Below are 11,653 nucleotides of genomic sequence, written 5' to 3'. Positions count from 1 at the left end.
GTGTTTATAAATACCCTAGTACATGGGGTGGTTTTAAATACCCTAAGGTGCTTAATAGAACCCTTAAAGGAATTTAACTGGACCTCAGAAATTCTGCTTATGGTGTGAAAAAATACCCTTTCATCTTTTAAGGGTGCGAATCGAAACCAAATATGGTATTTACCTGTACCTGATAAATTCGGTAGGGGGTTCAAAAAAATACCCTTTCAATTGTTGGGGGTGCAAATTGAAACCATTTACGGTATTTACATGTACCTGATAAATTCTGTTTGGAGATGCGAAAAATACTTTTCCACCATTATGGGATGGAAATTGAACCAAATGCATTGACCTGTACCTGAAAAATTCTCCGTGGGGTGCAAGGAATGGTATTTCGGCCATTTACGGGTACTAACAAATATAAAATTTGCTGTGAAAGGTTTAATTATTATCATACATGGTTCTCTTTCTTATAGTAGAAAAGTGATGTTCACTGGTGTGAAAAACTTTGGCACTTTTATGTGCCTAAATCGCTTATATCACACAAGAAGTAATAAATTAACTTTTACATTAAGTCTTTAATTCGAGGTTCAGAGACCAGTGTTAAAATTCATTATAAATAGTGAAATGACTTAGACCGCGAAATTCAAAACCAAAAACTTTAAATCATTTAAAAATGCATCTAAAACTATATAGTATACAATCAGAACGTCACTTCGCACTTCGCAATTTTTTCGGTTTCTTCGTTTTCTGCAATGGAGTACTTCTCAGAGGCAAGTTACGTTCACCATCGACTTTATTAATCACCCGTTCTATAGCTGTTCTGTGACAAAATGGTGACATTATTAATCACCCGTTCTATAGCTGTTCTGTGAAAAATGGTGACAAGTCTTAAAAACCTTGCTTGGTACTTTCTATCTATTATCCACGCCATTTGTGGAATTGCCATTCTGAAATATTATCCACAGAAGTTGTATAATTCTCATATATCCACCACTATGTTTATAAGGAATTAATGAATAACCATGCCGAAATCTACACGCAAAAAGAATTAAAAATTAGTTGTTCGTTATTTTATTTTATTTTTAATCATAAATTAGTTTGATTTATTGTTCATGGGCTCACGGCTTTTATTGAGACGTTGAAAGCACTCGAACAAAACTGAAGTCAAGAATCAAAATGGTTCACATTCGTATTGGCATCAGGGCAACGGAAGCGTTTCTTCAAATGTCAACGCCTCTAGAAGTAGGCAACCTAAACCCCAGCAAAAAGAACCCAAACTTAAAAAACCTAGCCAAACCTAACCCTAACCAATCGAACCTAACTCTAACCTAATTTAACAAACCATGATTACTATGGATAGTTGTTATCTTTTCCCGGTCCAAGCTGTTAAAATGGATGAAACATTTTCATAAATCAAAGTTAAACTTATAAAAAGTTTAGTTAAAATAATTACCTTCTTAAGTGGTTTGATAACAGTGAAACACAGACGCAAGTACACCGAACGTTAAGCCTATTTTGAATTTGAAAATGTATCGCGCCTCGTGACTCTGCGTTCGCGAGTTAAATAAAAGAGTGCAACAGCGCGTGCGCTGTTGTTTGGGGTATAAAAATACACCCTTTTCCCATTGAAACACCCTTCGTGGGTTAAACATTTACAAAGGGTATGATAATACACCATCAAATTTTAAAAGGGTTTTTATTAACACCTCAGGAGGTGCTAAAACACACCTAAAGGAGTTTTTTGACCAAAGATGCCTTTTTAGGTACAGATTCACACCCCCAAAATACCCTCTGTTTTTACAGTGCATTATTTACAAATAAATGGTAACCCAGATTCTTTGGTATGGTTCTTCATAAAGAATTTAGGAATAAATCATGAGTAGTTCTAAAAACTTGAGGTAATTGAGGTCTTTAATTGTTAATAAGGAATACATTATAGAAACAATAGTCACTGCGCGTTTATTAGAACGCTTGGTGTTAATGAAACACTAATAAGATCTTAAAAAATAATTAAGAATTCTTGCACAAATGACGAATTCGCTGAGTTAATTTCTTTATTTCAATAGGTATAATGCTATAAACAAGCGAAAAACCAAATTTTACTATTTCTATGGCCCGGACTATAGTTGGGCACCCGCTCACCACGACCGCATAATTTAGCCAATTGTGAAATTACCCACCCAAACCCGATTGATTAAAAACCCTACCCGTACACAAAAGTATATACATCGTTCTAGTAGGGCATTTGAAATGTTAAAATTATATGCTTAGACTATTCAGTACCTGTACTTATTTATTTTGATCAATGTAGTAATTATGGTAATTGTTATGTACAAAAGTCATATCGGACAATGTCGCGCTATGAAGCTCGGTTCTTCTAGGGCTTAAAATTGTTCCTGTGTTGTAAAAGGTTCTTTCTTCTGTGGCCTCTGAGGCCGGAATAGCTAAAACCCAAGACGCAACTTGGCGTAGTGTCGGAAATTGTAACGATTTCTTCCAGAATTCCAGGAGATCGAATTCCGCCACATCTATTTAATAGGAACAAAGTAATAACATTGTTTCGTTATGTGACACATTGAACTTAGGGTGGAAAACCTGAACGTGGTAGCGAATGTCCAATATAAATGGTAAGCTCGTTTTCGTCTTCGTGATCTTCAAATTTCTCAATGAAAGTTCAGGGCATTTTTGAGGGTGGACCTTCATCCTGCTTTGCCATGGAGGTGAAGCGCTCCTTGACGTCACTAGTAGGCGTTACTATATCCATCCAGGTTCTCAGTAACATTTTAGCTGCCTCGCGTATTTCTTCACTAGTAAACTGCAACTCTTTATATCTAAACTCGAAACTGTGGAATCAGCACTAATGTAAAACCCTAAAACCTACAATTTAACTTAACTTGGCGAAGAACCCATTACATAACGAACAACGCTTAAATGTAATTGTAGGTCACTTAAAGGGATCGACAATTGTATGTCCGTGGAAAGGGTCTATTGAAGCTTACCTTCCATCAAATAGAGCTCTACTGGCCATGCACGAGTTTTCGTAGGGTGCACTGCTAACCCTCCGAAAACTCGCACATGCCCAGTAGAAATCTATTTGATGGAAGACAAGCTTCAATAGATCACCCCCGGGTATTCAATTGTCGATTCCGTTAATTAAACGAATTCAGAATTTTACTTTGGGTGTAACATGCAAGCAGCGTAGTATATGGGATCCGATTGGCAGTACTTGTCGAACCATCCTTGGACCGATGTTTTGAAGTTGGCAAACATTCTTGAATCGTCGGTCTTAGGAGATAATTAATCTCGTGGGACTTAACACAATGTTAATTTTTGGGCATTTATCGGCGCTGAGCTTATTTATAGTGGATTTCTTTTCATCTGGGAACTCTTCTACGGCTAGAAGGCTGTTCTTTAGGGTAAATGTATGATCAATGAAATGCATACTCAGGGAAAAAAGTGCCGTTGTTTGTATTTATCGGTCCACATATCCGTTGTAAATGAGAATCGTGAATAAGACAGTGACCCCTGCAAGGATGTCATGATGTTACCTTTCAAATGGGATCCTACAGAGTTGAGATGTTTGCCCTTTAGCGTTTTACGATGTTGCAAGATAGTTTTTAGGTGATTCGAACACGCAGCCTTCTGATCTGGAGTCAGACGCGTTACCTTTGCGCCACCGAGCCCCTTGTACTACGGTTTAACGGGTAGAATTCTATAAACAAGCGAAAAACTAAATTTTAATATTTCTTTGACCTTGACGTGATTCGAACACGCAGCCTTCTGATCTGGAGTCAGACGCGCTGAAATTGCGCCACCGAGCCCCTTGTACTAAGTTTAAACGGGTAGAATTCTAGAAACAAGCGAAAAACTAAATTTTAATATTTCTTTGACCCGGACGTGATTCGAACACGCAGCCTTCTGATCTAGAGTCACACGCGCTACTATTGCGCCACCGAACCCTTTGTACTAAGGTTTAACCGGTAGAATTCTATAAACAAGCGAAAAACTAAATTTTAATAATTCTTTGACCTTGACGTGATTCGAACACGCAGCCTTCTGATCTGGAGTCAGACGCGCTACCATTGCGCCACCGAGCCCCTTGTATTAATGTTTAACAAGTAGAATTCTATAAACAAGCGAAAAACTAAATTTTAATACTTCTTTGACCCGGACGTGATTCGAACACGCAGCCTTCTGATCTGGAGTCAGACGCGCTACCACTGCGCCACCGAGCCCCTTGTGATATGGTTTAACGGGTAGAATTCTATAAACAAGCGAAAAACAAAATTTTAATATTTCTTTGACCCGGACGTGATTCGAACACGCAGCCTTCTGATCTGGAGTCAGACGCGCTACCATTGCGCCACCGAGCCCCTTGTACTATGGTTTAACGGGTAGAATTCTATAAACAAGCGAAAAACAAAATTTTAATATTTCTTTGACCCGGACGTGATTCGAACACGCAGCCTTCTGATCTGGAGTCAGACGCGCTACCATTGCGCCACCGAGCCCCTTGTACTAAAGATTAACGGGTAGAATTATATAAACAAGCGAAAAACTAAATTTTAATATTTCTTTGACCCGGACGTGCTTCGAACACGCAGCCTTCTGATCTGGAGTCAGACGCGCTACCATTGCGCCACCGAGCCCCTTGTACTATGGTTTAACGGGTAGAATTATATAAACAAGCGAAAAACTAAATTTTAAAATTTCTTTGACCCGGACGTGATTCGAACACGCAGCCTTCTGATCTGGAGTCAGACGCGCTACCATTGCGCCACTGAGCCCCTTGTACTAAGGTTTAACGGGTAGAATTCTATAAACAAGCGAAAAACTAAATTTTAATATTTCTTTGACCCGGACGTGATTCAAACACGCAGCCTTCTGATCTGGAGTCAGACGCGCTACCATTGCGCCACCGAGCCCCTTGTTTTAAGGTTTAACGGGTAGAATTCTATAATCAAGCGAAAAACTAAATTTTAATATTTCTTTCACCCGGACGTGCTTCGAACACGCAGCCTTCTGATCTGGAGTCAGACGCGCTACCATTGCGCCACCGAGCCCTTTGTACTGTAAGCCCCACAAACTGGTAGGCTTACCTAGAGTGAATACAAGTACTTTTCCAATCAATCTTTATTTTCGACTCACCCAGCCATCTCTCCAAAATATTACAATGTAAAAACTTTTAAAGTCAAATAAACAAAAAGGTGCTCGGGCCTTCCTCCTTCGTCGCTGGAGCCAAAAAGATATAAGATATCCTCCTGGTCCCCGGCCCCTCCTTTTATAGACACAGGGTCTGTTGCGCGGTGCAATAGAACTTTCTTAGACCCCCCTGATAGTTTTACAAGCGTATGCTCGTTCCGCTGCCACCCCAAGCTCGCTAATTTTAACGTTATGAGGAGCAATGGCCTACCAGGGGTAACGCCATTTCGCGATTGCGATATGGCCGTTACAACTCCCCCACCCAAAAAATTACTTATTGGGCAGGGCTGCGTTCCTCTAATGCCGGGAAGAAAAGGTCATCCTCCTCTTCCCTGCTGCTGAAATGGTCCAGCGCGTCCGAGAATTCGGACGAGCTCGACGGATCCGATGACGTTTCCGACCACCTGGGAACCGCGGCTGCGGCCCCCTCATTCCCCCCACTCACCCCAATGAAATCATCAGGGTTGAGTGTCCTTCCCCTAAATATATTTGGGGTGGGACCCTCAACACGGCTGGCCATTTGGCCAGCCGGCCACCGGCCTTCACTAAAATAGATCTGGCCCGCATGGCACCAAGTAGCGACACTTCGCTTACTTGGCTGTTGGGGCCCCTTGGCTGGCTTCTTATGGGCAACGGGGTTCGTGCCAACCCTCGCCGCCGCGCTCTGCGCTGATGCGCCTGGTGTGCGCCTTTGCTGCTGTTGTTGGTGCTGCTGCTGCAGCCGTTGCTGTGGCGCTCCGCCACGCCGGGACCTGCTCCTAGCCACGTCCTTGCCGCAATTGCATGTGCATGTACAACTATTTAAATTGCGCGTATGCGCCAAATAAATTAGTCATCGAATATTTATAGGGGTTCCTATAAAATCTCGGAATCGAAAATCAAAAGAGTGTTCCCCCACCCAAAAACTTTACAAAGGGTTTCCTCTGTTAGAACGTAAATTGTACGAATGCCTAGGGGGGCTCTTTTCGCTCTCTCTCCGCTCTCTCCTATTACGTTTAGGCTTAGCTATATCGATAGGTGAGTTTTCACCTGTGATTTCGCCATCCTGCGGAGAGTCTCCCGTCCAAGGTGGAGTGTACCGTTTCAGGTTTGAAACGTGAGAGATACCAGCGAATTTTCGCGTAGTTTCCTCCTCCAACCTGTACGTCAACGGGGTAGTTCTTTCCTGCACTACGAATGGGCCGTCGTACTTTTTCGCGAGCGAAGCCGTGAAACCACGACTCGCATCGGAAAGTGGGTGCGTACGGCGCAAAACAAGGTCGCCACGTCGAAAATACACGTGCCTCCGACGCTTGTCGTAGTGCAGTTTCTGCTTTAGCTTCGAGTCCTGCATGTTAAGCCTTGTATGATCGATGACATCATGCAGCCTAACCTTCAGTCTCTCAGCGTATAGATCTGGGTTTCGGTTCTGGTAAATATTTACCGGTTCCAATTCCCAATCTAGTGGAGCGCAGAGCTCCCTACCGAAATTCATCGCCGCGGGCGTGAACCCAGTCGAGCTGTTTTCAGCCGACCTTAAGGCGAAGCCTAACTCAGGAATACGGGCATCCCAATCCCTATGTTTCTCAATATAAGAAATAATCATAGGCTTGATATTCCTATTCATGCGCTCAGTAATGTTTGCCTGAGCATGATACGGAGATGTATTTTTCGGGCGTATACCCAATCTTTTACATGTCTCCTTGAATTTCGGACTGGAAAACACAGAAGCATTATCAGTAATCAGTTCCTTTGGGAATCCAAATCGACAGAAAACTTCAAATAACTTCTCCCATATTTTCGCCGTAGTCATTTTTCGTAAGGGGTAGGTTTCTACCCACTTAGTGAAATGATCTACGATGACGAGCAGGTATTGATTACCCTTGGAGCTGCGGGTATAGGGACCCATGAGATCACAGGTCACTAATTCCCACGGTCTTTCGCTACGAACGCTTGATAGCAGTCCGGGCTTTAATTGTGCAGATGGCTTCGATTTTTGACACATCTCACAACCCCGAACATACTTCAAAACGTCGCGCTTCATACCCGACCACGTGACTCGGGATTGTAAACGTTTATACGTTTTACAAACACCCAGGTGGCCGGCAAGGGGCTCGTCGTGAAAATATTTAATTGCCTCTAGCCTCAAGCTTCGAGGTAGTACTACCTTCCAAGCTTTCTCTAGGGCATCCTCATCTTCCTCGTCCCATGGTGCGAAGTATCTTAATAGAAGACCGTCTTGATCCATTACATACTGATCCAATACTGCCCCGGCCTTTATTGCCGTTTCCGGGTCTACAGAGCTTCTAACACGCTCTAACTCCTCGATTAAACGAGATAACTCTGGATCAGTAGCTTGGGATTTTATTATCACCTCTCTATTAAAAGGTAAACCCAACTTGGGTGTGTTACCCCTACTACTTCATTTGCAACCAATATGACGGCTTCTTCGTCGGCCAAATCGGTTTCGATTGGAGCCCGACTTAGAGCATCGGCTACCAAATTTAATTTACCAGGGCGGTATCGCACCTCGTAATTAAATGGTTGGAGGCCTAGAGACCAGCGGGCTAATCTTCCAACTGGCTCTTTCATCTTTTTAAGCCATTGAAGGGCCTGATGGTCGGTTTCGATTATCACATCAGTACCTTCAACATACATTTTAAATTTCTTGAGAGCGAATACTACTGCAAGACATTCTAACTCTGTAGTGGAATAATTACGCTCTGCTGGAGTCAGCCCACGACTTATAAACCAGATAGGCATTAATCCTCTATCTGTCTCTTGTGCCAATACTGCACCCAAGCCGTGGCTACTAGCATCGGTTTGAATAAGAAATTTCTTATTCAAATCCGGGAGAGCTAATTCCGAGGTACTCTTTATCTTTTCCACTAACTCCCTCATAGCGTTGGTATGGGTTTCCTCCCAACGCCACGTGGAATCCTTCTTAAATAGGTTATACAAAGGACGAGCTATTCCCGCAAAGTTCGGTATAAACTGGCGGTAATAACCTATCATGCCAAGAAATCTTTGTAATGATTTCACGTCTCGAGGGATCGGGAATTCCTCAATCGCTCGAAACTTATCCGGGTTTGGCATACAGCGCCCTGGACCAACCTTATAACCGAGAAGATTAACGGTATTCGTGCAAAGTTGCACCTTGCTCGGATTAATAGTTAATCCGGCATCTTTAAGGCGGCCTAGAATTTCTCGAATGTGAATCAAATGATCCTCAAACGTCTCGGAATATATGGTGATATCATCATAAAAACCGAGAGCGAAATTCCATTTACAGGGTCCTAAAACACGGTGAACTAATCGCATGAAAGTTGCCGGTGCGTTTTTAAGTCCAAAGGGCATCTTTACGAATTCGTAAAGTCCCCTATGGCACACGAAAGCTGTCTTTTGTATATCGCTATTTTTCATCTTAACTTGAAGGAAGCCCTTTGTCAAATCTATAGTCGTAAAGTACCGCGCCTTCCCTAAATACGCTAAGATATCTGGTATCGAAGGCATTGGATACCTATCGGCGGTAGTCACGTCATTTAACCTCCGCACGTCTACACAAAGCCGTTTGATCTCACCCGGCTTTGGGTTAGCTTTCTCAACAAGAACTATCGGGGACGCCCAGGGACTATTCGATGGTCGTATAACTCCCAATTCCAACAACTCATCAAAAGCCCTGTCTATTTCCTCCCTCTTCTTATTGCTAACCGGACGGGGATGACACGCTATAGGCCTAGCGTCGCCCGTCTCTATAGAGTGCTCAATTAGCGAGGTTTCGCCGGGTTTCTTTGTGAATATACTTTGGAATTCCGAAAGCATATCCACCAACCTAGCTCTTTCATCTTTGCTACAGGTCGATTTCGACGCTAAAGCTTTTAACACATTTAAGGGGTCTTTTTCGCTTTTGAAGATTTCGCCAAAGCAATTAGACGCCCCTTTTTCCATTTCTTCGGTATCGAACGGGATGACTTTTTGAGGGAAGGGGCCGATTGACCACCCACCTTCACTTAACCTAATGTCTATCCCCGTTCCTCGAAGAAAATCTCTCCCGAAAATAACTGAGGGTGTAAGACCTCGGACAATAAGAAAGCGCTGCCTTCTTTTCCCTCCGGGCCAATATACCTGGAGACGGATATCTCCGGCTACGCGGCATGTGCCGCGACCGAAACTAACCATTGTCCTATTAGCTTTTATCGCCATTTCGCGTTCTTCAAACATGGGTATGAATTCATCGCCCAACAAAGAAACTGACGATCCGCTGTCTAACAAGCCAAGGGCTACGTTCAGTAACTGGAAATCGGAAAAAGCCGTTACCGCTACCGATGTGATTTTATCCGAGCGCTACGTCAGAGTGACGTCAGACGTCACTGAACGTTTTTTCTCTCTCTGTTGCGTTTGATGATAGTTTCCATGATGGCGTCTGCTACAGATCTTGGATTGAGTCGAAAACGAAAACTTAACTGTTATTTTTGTTATTAAATGAACTATCTAACGACGATGAAACGGAATTAACTTTAATTCCAGTTGATTTGAAAAGATCTAAAAAGAAAAATGTGTTATTGTTTCGCTAGTGGCTTTGGACTGGATTGTTCGCCATGGCGAACTTCAATTAATGGCGTCATAAATCCGATTCGCATCGAAAAAACCTGCTCTTCGAGCCGCTACGATCGGTGTCCCATCGATGCGTAGCGTGACGTAGAAACCGGAAGTGCGAAAAACCGTACAGTAAAAAAATCGGTCTCCGATGCGCGCAGCGCTGCGTACGCTAGCAGTTACTGAACGTAGCCAAGGAACGATTGCCCCATAGCTTGAAATCTCAATAATGGGGGAGTTTTCCCGCCAAAATCGGAACAGCGATTAACCGATGGCGCGAAAATTCGACTTTTCGAATTTCTTGCCTGTCTTTTGGCCCTCGTTATTTTATTTCTAAAACCATACCGAGGCCCCTCCCAAGAATAATTCGGATTTCCGATTATCTTGGTTAATTGCCTCGGCTTCCCATTTCCCGGATTATTGCAATCCCTTTGGAAATGCCCGAGCTGGTTGCACTTAAAACAGCGCCCCATACTACGGTTACCTTTCCTTTGGTCTGGATTTCCGCCATTGGAATGCGCATTAAAAGTAGCATCTGCTCTTTTACCCGAGCGAGTGTTCACTCCGCTCAACGACTGTCTCTGTACTCTAAAATAAGAGTACGGATCTAAGGCTGCTAAACCTACTCCCACCTGATTTTCCGAAAATGCGTTTACATTTGAGGAAACTGACTGCCCCATATGCCAAACCAGGTTCTAAGGATTCCGCCATTGACAGTGGGGGTCTGTACATTATCTCGGCCAGGAGATCAGATTGAATAATCTTAGCCTCCTCAGCCAATTCAGCAAGGGTAGCGAAAGCTTTTCCCCTTAGCATTCTACGGTATGTCGGATGACACTGCCGTAGGACGCGCTGATACCGACTCAGACTCCGGTGTTTCTAATCGGTGAGAATACTCCAATAAACAATGGATGTACTGAGTCAATGGTTCATTTTCTCCTTGAGTTCGGTTATCCAACTCAATTTGAATACGCCTATCACTATACTAAAATCACTAATTTAAAAACTAAACTAACTTTCAATCAACAACTCGACTAACGACCCTCACTCTTTCGATTTAAATTTTCGAGATAAAAATTAAACTAAGTACATGTATTACTCTATGTTCTCCAAGCCCCACGTTGGGCGCCAGTTTGTAAGCCCCACAAACTGGTAGGCTTACCTAGAGTGAATACAAGTACTTTTCCAATCAAACTTTATTTTCGACTCACCCAGCCATCTCTCCAAAATATTACAATGTAAAAACTTTTAAAGTCAAATAAACAAAAAGGTGCTCGGGCCTTCCTCCTTCGTCGCTGGAGCCAAAAAGATATAAGATATCCTCCTCGTCCCCGGCCCCTCCTTTTATAGACACAGGGTCTCGAGTCGGGTCTAAGGGTTCCTTCCCCCTTGACTTTTGGTCAAGAGGTTAAGTCTCTGTCGGGACTCCGACGAGGACTGTTGCGCGGTGCAATAGAACTTTCTTAGACCCACCTGCTAGTTTTACAAGCGTATGCTCGTTCCGCTGCCACCCCATGATTCGAACACGCACAGGGCCGTCGAGAGACTTTGTGGGCCCCGGGAATGGTTATGAGTCGGGCCCCTAGAAAAATGCACCAACTCATCGGGAGGGAAAATATCTGGGTGCACAGCAGTGGGTCCAACAAATTAAGGACTCCGTGCACTCGCCAAAAGCACTCCAAACACTCTTTTCTCGTAGCAAACTTAGGCAATTTTGAGCCCTGTATCTTCGTTATGGTTAAAGGTAAAATTCGGAAGTTTCACTAACAAATAAAACTTATTGAGCCTGTCTCTATCGCCAAATTATAAGTTTGTACCTAATATAGTTTACGATATTACTTAGTCAAATTTTCCTTGTTTCACTCACTGACTGATCATGAAAATTCTAAGGTAC

The 11,653-nt window shown here is 43.1% G+C and overlaps 1 long non-coding RNA gene and 6 other non-coding genes across 7 annotated transcripts; all 7 read right to left on the bottom strand.

Moving 5' to 3' along the window:
* Window positions 1–726: 726 nt before the first annotated feature.
* LOC149678956 (uncharacterized) lies at window positions 727–1,361 on the bottom strand. Its single transcript, XR_016366166.1, has 3 exons — window positions 1,311–1,361; window positions 1,105–1,233; window positions 727–1,014 (listed from the first exon to the last, which is right to left on the bottom strand). It is a non-coding gene; the product is annotated as an uncharacterized LOC149678956 (long non-coding RNA).
* Window positions 1,362–4,145: 2,784 nt separating this feature from the next.
* Window positions 4,146–4,217, bottom strand: TRNAW-CCA (transfer RNA tryptophan (anticodon CCA)). Its single transcript has one exon. It is a non-coding gene; the product is annotated as a tRNA-Trp (tRNA).
* Window positions 4,218–4,283: 66 nt separating this feature from the next.
* Window positions 4,284–4,355, bottom strand: TRNAW-CCA (transfer RNA tryptophan (anticodon CCA)). The gene has a single exon. It is a non-coding gene; the product is annotated as a tRNA-Trp (tRNA).
* Window positions 4,356–4,421: 66 nt separating this feature from the next.
* TRNAW-CCA (transfer RNA tryptophan (anticodon CCA)) lies at window positions 4,422–4,493 on the bottom strand. The gene has a single exon. It is a non-coding gene; the product is annotated as a tRNA-Trp (tRNA).
* A 66-nt stretch (window positions 4,494–4,559) lies between these two features.
* On the bottom strand, window positions 4,560–4,631 carry TRNAW-CCA (transfer RNA tryptophan (anticodon CCA)). Its single transcript has one exon. It is a non-coding gene; the product is annotated as a tRNA-Trp (tRNA).
* Window positions 4,632–4,697: 66 nt separating this feature from the next.
* On the bottom strand, window positions 4,698–4,769 carry TRNAW-CCA (transfer RNA tryptophan (anticodon CCA)). Its single transcript has one exon. It is a non-coding gene; the product is annotated as a tRNA-Trp (tRNA).
* Window positions 4,770–4,835: 66 nt separating this feature from the next.
* TRNAW-CCA (transfer RNA tryptophan (anticodon CCA)) lies at window positions 4,836–4,907 on the bottom strand. Its single transcript has one exon. It is a non-coding gene; the product is annotated as a tRNA-Trp (tRNA).
* Between the last annotated feature and the right edge of the window lie 6,746 nt (window positions 4,908–11,653).

Source organism: Phalangium opilio, unplaced genomic scaffold, assembly GCF_054372755.1.
Source record: "Phalangium opilio isolate 3A_F unplaced genomic scaffold, DU_Popi_V2 ptg000042l_1, whole genome shotgun sequence".
Classification (NCBI taxonomy): domain Eukaryota; kingdom Metazoa; phylum Arthropoda; class Arachnida; order Opiliones; family Phalangiidae; genus Phalangium; species Phalangium opilio.
Note: the sequence above shows the minus strand (reverse complement) of the source record. Positions and strands in the feature narration are given on the sequence as shown.